We start from the raw sequence: 8,776 nt of genomic DNA, 5'->3' as shown, positions 1-8,776 counted from the left end.
TAGAGATGGGTTATAACGCAGGTCATACAAAGATTTAAAAACACAGCCTCTCAAAAATAAAGCAGCTTCTGAATCCAGTAGAGGGCCTCAGTGCTCACGAAATCTCCACAGGAGAGTCTCAACTGCTGCTCTGCTCAGTAAACACGTTGCTCTCCGTCCCTCTTTCAATAAGTATGTGGTATCAGCGCAGGTCGCAGGGCTGGCTGCTGCCAGATAGCAGTAGAGAAGACAAAGAATAAAGTCTATGAGGCAGACTTCTGTGGTCAGCTGGAACAGGTCTATATGGGGACCAGCATGGTGCAGCTTGGTGGAGAAAACTAGTGCACGATTAATAACTCTGCAATAACTTCATGATGGAAGGGAACTGAAGCTCCTGAGTATTGATCTGTTTACTTCAGTAACAGTTAGGTTTATTATTCTCTTCTTACTGATTTCATATTCTTTAAGTTTAATGTTTGTGGCTGATGTCAGATTTATAATCTTGTATGGGTTTGAGATGTATTTATCGGCTGATTTTCAGAGAATGAATGATTATATGATTCCAGATTACTAATCAGTGTGTAAGCGTGCTCTACTTTCAGACGAGCCACAACCAGACTCTGCACCACATCCGTCCGGCTCTGACCCAACATCTGACTCTTCCTGGTCTTCCAACCTGCTAGCTTCGCTGCCCAGAAAAAAAAATTAATTAAAACCAAAGTCAGTTTTTCCTGCATATTTTGGCCACAAAACAAACAGAGGGACAGAGAATTCCTCTCCCAAAGCTTCCACCCATTCCTTCAGCACTCTAAAAAGACCAACTAGCCTGTTGTAATGTTTCCCTCTGAGTGCAGAATGGACAGCCCTCCCTAGTGCCTGGACCCAGATGAGCTCTGTGTCTGTGCATAGCTATTGCTCCATGTATCATCCTCCACTGAAGGTCCGCCATCCTTTTCTCAACAGGGGGTTTATACAGGACCCTCCACCTGCGTCTGACACAGAGAGCGAAGGTTCAGCACCTGCACACAACTGAAGTACAGCTGCTTCTTCCCACAGGAGCTGGAGTTTTCATGGAAAGAAGAAGTGCACGCTGGGGTTTGAACTCACTGTTGTGAGTCATCAGTGCTAACTACTGCACCACGTGCAGCACTCAACCAAATCTGTTTTTCTTAATACATGACACAGAACAGAGGAGGCCTGAATATGTGGCTCCTCTCCAGTCCTATCTAAAGTAAAGTCAGTGCTGCAATTCCAGTCACCACCGAATACAATCCACTCTCCTCTTCCAATATTATTTAGTTCTTCTTTCATGAGTTTAAAAATCTCTTCACGCTCAGAGCCTTGATTTGGTGCATACACATTAATAAAATAAAGCTGAACCCCTCTACTTCAGCTCTCACCATAAGGACTCTGCCCTTCACCACCTCTGTGCTCGATGTAACATTTACATTTAATAGAGGAAAACAAAAATGTGACTCCTGCACTTAAATTTGTCCCATGGCTAAGGACATGCTGCCCTCCCCACCATAAGCCCCAATCTATTTCATTTGTGGCATCACTGTGTTTTTCCTGTAAAGAAAACTACATCTAATCTTTTCTGTGTGATTGCTTCTGTTATTAAGGCTCTCCCCCTCCACTCTCTACCCCTATTTAGGCTATGTTTAATGAGGCACCCTTAGACGCTGCATGTGAGGAGAAGAGAGACAGACCAACAGGGAAAACCAGCAGAGATGAAACACCCAGTGTTGTATGATCGTGGTACTTTAATCTGAAAGTTTCATTGTCTTTGACATTTTATTCTTTGTCGTTTGAAGAGTTTTCCTTAGACCAGTGATGTGTTTCTTGAGACGCTTCTTGCTGTCCAATAAATCGAGTCCAACAACTCTCTGAAGTAAATAAACTTTTTTCCCAAAGTCATCCAGGAAGCCATTAATCTGCTCCAGAGAATACAGGCCGACACTCTGAGAGCAGCTGTTGCTATAGAGAAGCTATCAGACATATCACCATAGCCAAGAGCAGACTTTACCTCATAAGCTGACTCACTATCAGGGCTGACCTGCAGCAGCTCAACATCCTGTACAGCAACATACTCTGCAGCAGCTCTGGCCTCCCCAGGTCATCCTCCCATTCCTGACCGCAGCCACCTCTGTCCCAGCCCCCAAAGCACCCAAACACACAGCAATTTAGGACCTACAATCATACAGTAAAAATCCCTCACAAACTCTCAGTCACTCTCAGTCACACTCACCACACTCCATGCACAGAGAAAGAGTGACTCAGCCAATTTTGTGGTCGTAGGCTAATGGATAACAAATGTTTTTAACCACACAGTCCATGGAGTTAATGACTGTGGTTTTGAAACGGGTGTTTTTTCCACATCTTTTTTTCCAAAAAAGATAAATGAACACACTACATTCACATATGCACACACAGGATTCATAAATACACACACAGGATACACAAATGCACACACAAAATTAAAAAGCATGGAAGATTCACTAATGCATACAAAAATCACAAATGCACACAAGATTCAGAAATACACAGGACAAGATTAAAATGCACAGACAAAATATTCAGAAATGCATTTCGGATGCACACACAAATATATCTTGATTTACAAACTCCCTGCGGTCTGTGAACTTCACTGCATTTGTGTGTGAATTTTGAGACTCCCCTGACTTGGCTCGACACACATATGCCTTTTTTTAAACAGGGATTGATCTGCAACCAATATGAAATCTCCCTATTTTTAGCCAATCACAAGAACGCACCCCACGTGGGGGGATGCTTTACTTATTTATATATATATTTTTTATATTTTATATTTTTTATATTTTTGCAAAGATTGTGTGTAGTTTTTTATTTTTTGTGTCACAGGGGTGTGTACATCTAAAATTAATGGTTTATTTTAGTCATGTTTAAGTTGTGTTATGTGACAGAAATGGATTATTCATTCATAAAAAGATCACTTTGCAACATTTAATAAAAGTTTCAATCCTGACATGAAATGTTTATTTGATCCCTTGTAGACCGTGATCCAGAGCATTACCTGGCCACAACCCAACTTGGACAGCGACGAGGACGACACTGTTCCATTGGAGAGTGGCTACACAAATGAGCCTCATTCATATTCCTGAACTGGACAGTCCTCTTTCAGATCTGGAAATGGTGGCACTGCGAGACAGCATGGATCCATTGCAGCAATCTGACTGTTTCGGGGCGGATATATACCTCAACACTGTCCAGTACATTGAGAACTTACTTGAGGCAAGATAAGAGCATGTGGCCCTCTTGCAACTTTCCAGTGGCTTCCTGTGACTTTGACCAACAATTTAACAGAAACTACTTTGGAACACTTCAAGTGATATTTTGATTGTGCCTTATGCTACGAGCCCTCGATCATCCATACTAATATTGACACTACAAACGAATACAGTAAGTTAGTATGAATATTATAAGTTTGTGTCTGGCCATTTTATTTTGAAAAGGGAAAGAAAATCCACCTAGTTACCTCTCTACAGTGGCTATTGGACTTACCTAGGGTGATTAAATTGACTGAAAGCTAAGTCACATTTGGCACTGCATCCTGGGAAAGAACGTGGCCCACAAAGACTTTGTCCTCCATAGACCATGTGGACCATCGCATAGGATTTCCAGGACTTAACAGCTACAGCTCAGTCAGCAGATAACTCACTAGGAAAAGCCTATTCCGACAAATGATAATTGGAATTAGTTTAATAGATAGCTTTTAAGCAACATCATTAAAACCAACCTGCCATATTTTATTTCAGTCCCCCTTGTGTTGCAAAAACAGCACTGACACAATTGGGGCTTGGATTCAGGACCTTTGGAGTTGTACAGTGTTTGGAACTGGAATTTTGGCACCAGATCCTTTGGGTCTTGTTGGTTGCTAGGTTATTTGACATTCAGGGAGTGTTGACTGAAGAGTAGTATGAAATGTTTATTTACTTGAGCTTTGCATGCAATTTGGGGAGACATTTTAATAAAACTGATTTATTGCTTTGACGAAATTCCTGTATTTCTTTTTAAAACCATTTCCCTGTAACAGTGGTGAAAACATTTTTGGAATTGGTCCAATAGAGTGAGAACACCATTGCAATTGGCTACATAAAGAATAAGACCATAAAAATGCTTGTTACTTAAATGTAACACCTTTAATATTGTTCGAGGGAACATAATTCTGGGAAGTCTTGTATAAATTCATCAAATGTAGCAGTACAGTCGAAAATCACTAAAGAACTAGTGCACATAGGCCAAAGACAATCACCAAACCAACTTCAAATTAAATGGTGCATAAATTAACAGGAATTGCTTTTTTAAGTGATTCCATTTCAAAAGTGGGACTGAGTGCAAGAAGTTGATGACATTTGCACTTACACAAGTCCAAAGCCAGAACGTATGGAACTGAGGGCCATCATCAAGTCCTGGTGAAAGATTTTGTAGGTCTGGTAGTGGCTGGGGAGCTTCAACTTGAAGAAGCAGGTGAGCGCCACTCTATAAGTTGAGGTAACATTGAGGTCTCTTGTTGGCAGTTCCCACCCAAAACTTCAGATCACGTAGCACCATCTGTTGATGCTTTGGAAGAGAAGGAAAATTGTACTTGTGACCCCTCAAACTTTACATAGGAGATCATTCAAAAAATATGAAGTAACGATTCTCTCATAAGATTATCTTTTCAACAAATTCAGTTATTGCACTCTTAGATACTCAAGTAAAGATAACCCATCAGCAATGCTTGCCGTTTAGACAGGGCTTCAAAACAGATGACAAATATAAGATGGTGCTACACTTCAAAATATCACAGTGCTTAAGTACAAACTTTACAAAAGTAAAATCCCTGTAGTCTCTTTTCCTCTCCTAGTTTAGAACATCCAAATGATTGCTTTAAATACTTTGGAATGTAAAAAAAGTGAAGTTTCATTTACCAATTTTATGTGCATTTGTGTTTCATTTCATCTCAGAGGTAGCTGGGCTTTACCGTTTCTGTCAAACATTCACATTTATGTCTTCTCCTTTCCCTGTGCTGCAGTGAATAGAAAGGAGGGAGAGAACCATGACCATTTGACAATAAAACAGTAAACCAGCTCACTCCGACATGAAATGAAACACAAATGCACATAAATATGAAGAACCACTTTATTAATTTAGCAACTAGGATTGTTATGAGGAAACAATTATGTGTTATTTATGATGAGAAGGAAACATAAGGAAATAAAGACCATTTACAGTTTTACCTTCTATGTATTTTCTCAAAATCCAGTGACAAGACTGATTTTCTCCAATGGAACAGTGTCGTCCTCATCCTTGTCTCGTCACGGTCTACAAGGGATCAAATAAACATTTCAAGTCAGGATTGAAACTTTTATTAAATGTTGCAAAGTGATCTTTTTATGAATGAATAATCCATTTCTGTCACATAACACAACTTAAACATGACTAAAATAAACCATTCATTTTAGATGTACACACCCCTGTGACACAAAAAATAAAAAACTACACACAATCTTTGCAAAAATATAATAATATATATAAAAAAAATATATATATATAAATAAGTAAAGCATCCCCCACATGGGGTGCGTTCTTGTGATTGGCTAAAAATAGGGAGATATCAGATTGGTTGCAGATCCCTGTTTAAAAAAAGGCATATGTGTGTCGAGCCAAGTCAGGGGAGTCTCAAAATTCACACACAAATGCAGTGAAGTTCACAGACCGCAGGGAGTTTGTAAATCAAGATATATTTGTGTGTGCATCCGAAATACATTTCTGAATCTTGTGTGCATTTGTAAATTTTGTTTGCATTTCTGAATTTTGTGTGCATTTGTAAATTTTTGCATTTCTGAATTTTGTGTGTATTTCTGAATCTTGTGTGCATTTGTGATTTTTGTATGCATTAGTGAATCTTCCGTGCTTTTTAATTTTGTGTGTGCATTTGTGTATCCTGTGTGTGTATTTATGAATCCTGTGTGTGCATATGTGAATGTAGTGCGTTCATTTATCTTTTTTGAGACTCTTTTAGCTCCATATCCCTGAGCCAGTCTAGCTCAGGCTCATGAAACTCATATCAAATGGAGCCAATCCCAGCTGACATCGGGCGCAAGGTGGGGTTTACTGCCATTATTCATCCGGTGTCTGCATGTAGAAATGTCCAATAGACTCTGACAGGCTGAGCCTCAGAGCTCCGTGTAGCTGAATAAGGCTAACAGACGGCGGACTGAGTGCTAACAGTTGAAGCGGCTAATGGCGCCTGTCAATCAAAGCGGCCACGCCCCCTAATAATGCTGAACTTTAAGGCTTAATATAATTTATACAGGTGAGCTATAAAAAAAATTCACCCCCACTGGCGATCTGAGTTCAGTAGCTTCATGGCTCTTTGGAAGAAGCTGCTTAACTGTCTACCCATTGTTGTCTTTACAGGTGCCAGAGGAGCGGATTGCAGAACTCTCCAGATGTGATTAGCTGTGTCCAGCTCTTCAGGAGAAAACAGCTCCAGCTTCCAGCTCTACAGCTCCTGCTTTTCTTTTTACTCACAACACATGAACACTACTGACGTGAAATTGTGACACTGGGTTCTTATCAACAGATTCTATCATTATAATAACTCCCAACACATTTCAAATCATACAAAACTGCTTTTTACATTTGTAACCTTTTAATATTGATGTTTTCATGAATGCAAGACAAGAGTTTAATTTATTAAACTATTGCTTTTGTTTTGTTTTAGGAAGACTTTGTTACAAAGTGTATCAAACTAATTATACGTAAAATCATTCTTCATTCATCATCAGTTTCATATTTTAATTTTAAATAGTGTGATCTAAACTTAACAATATATAATAGTTAACAGCTGTAAATGAAAATATTAAGATGTTATTTATAGGCTAACATTTTGCATATATGTTAGTAGAAAGTAAAAAATTAAAGGTTAATATATATATATATATATATATACTGTTTTATTTTGACATTTCTTTAAGATACAAATGTGACATTGACTGAGAAGTTACTCTGTAGTGAAAAACAAAGAATTATCTGCACACTGCATAGTTTTGAAGCCCTGTAGGAGGTGTCATTTATTGTGACCTCTGAGAATGCCTCGTGTGGTTTACATTGTATAGACTCGCCTATAAGTGCATTCGGTCAGCTCTGAAACCTCAGAGTTTGCAAGGTCACATAATTACTCTGTGCAGATCATTCTTTGTTTCAGCACTTACCCACAGGATGGTTTGGATACTCCTGCACAGACAGAAATACACTGCATAACTACTTTTCAACATTTCATGTGAAATATGTTGGGAGTATTTTCACTGATGTTCTTTAGCAAGAGATCAGCTTTAATGTTTCATGTTTTATCTGTGGTATACGATTAGCTCTTCAGTAAGTAGTAAAGACAGGGAGTGCTAATATCTATAAAATTTATTGCAATGTGAAGCATATCTTTTTTTTTAAATGGATCTATGATACAAATATGGACAATATTTAATAGTGAAAGTACACAGAAGGAGAGAACCGGAGAGAACGCCTTTCCACGTCAGTCCACCCCATCAGCACAATGAGGACTCCAGGTCTCTGCAGCTCTCTGGCAGCAGGTGAGACATCTGATCCACACTGTGACACTGGTAAATACAGATGATTCTTTAATAAATAGAATATTGTGGTGAAGTTAATTTTCTAATGTAATTTAATTCAAAAAGTGAATCTTTGATATATTCTAGATTCATTACACAAAGCGAAGCATTTCAAACCCTTTTTGTTTTCATCTTGATGATTAGGGTTTACAGCTCATGGAAATAAAAACTCCACTATCTCAAAATGTATAAACATTTTAGAATAGAATACATTTCTGTATTATAAATTATGCAGAAATAACTGGAGAAGAACTCTCTAATCAGCTTATTAACTCTCAGTCTGGTTCTGATGCTCACAATGAACTTTTCCTCAGTATTCTAATTTTTTGAGCTGGTCATCTAAAAGATGCGTCAGTGTTTTAATGTTCACAGCACTATTATGTCACATAAGTGGGAGAAAATGGAACAAGGGAGACTCTTTAAATGTTTTTTTGTTGTCCTTTTAAGAAAGACAATTTTATATCAGCTGTCAAATGTCCAGTAGCCAAGACTAGCAACATTATTTTAGACTCAAAGTTTAAGCTTTGAGTAGCAGATGTGGAGGCATCAGAACCTCAAGAATCTTGTGACAAATATAAAAAGTACCTTTCTCTCACAAGTGTCCTATTCCAGACAATAATCCCATACAGCCCTGCCGACAGCAGCAACGTCACTCAAAATAGCGGTGTGGGGAATTAATTAACGTGTGAAGTTAGAAATATATTCACAGATTCGAACTTCCGTGATCAATAACTCGTAAGCAAAACGTGTTTAAAACACAAACAACGCCTCTTTACTATCGTAGTTAAGTAGACAACAAGCTACATGTACATTTTCACCTAAATGAGTCGTCCAACAAGCGGCACAAATAACATTGGTCTCTACGTGCAGCCGGCTGTGAGACGAGTGGAAATTGGAAAAGTGGAATTGGGAAATTTTAATATTCACAGCTACAGCTTATAACAGTGAAGTTATTGAATTTTATTGAGCATTAAAATTCCCCAAAATTATGCAAAACTATATTTCTCCAAATTAAGTGTTGTAGTATAACCAGCAGGATATCAATGATGTGTGAGGTGATTTTGGAGACACTACAGCTCATAACATTAAAGTTATTGAATTTTATTGAATATTAAAATTCCCCAAAATTATGCAAAACTATATTT

The 8,776-nt window shown here is 38.4% G+C and overlaps 1 long non-coding RNA gene across 1 annotated transcript; it reads right to left on the bottom strand.

Annotated features, from left to right (window-relative positions):
* Window positions 1-2,997: 2,997 nt before the first annotated feature.
* Window positions 2,998-3,838, bottom strand: LOC123970068. Its single transcript, XR_006824864.1, has 3 exons — window positions 3,755-3,838; window positions 3,520-3,686; window positions 2,998-3,191 (listed from the first exon to the last, which is right to left on the bottom strand). It is a non-coding gene; the product is annotated as an uncharacterized LOC123970068 (long non-coding RNA).
* Between the last annotated feature and the right edge of the window lie 4,938 nt (window positions 3,839-8,776).

Source organism: Micropterus dolomieu, linkage group LG01, assembly GCF_021292245.1.
Source record: "Micropterus dolomieu isolate WLL.071019.BEF.003 ecotype Adirondacks linkage group LG01, ASM2129224v1, whole genome shotgun sequence".
In the NCBI taxonomy this organism is placed as follows: domain Eukaryota; kingdom Metazoa; phylum Chordata; class Actinopteri; order Centrarchiformes; family Centrarchidae; genus Micropterus; species Micropterus dolomieu.
This window is presented reverse-complemented; position numbering and strand designations above follow the sequence as displayed.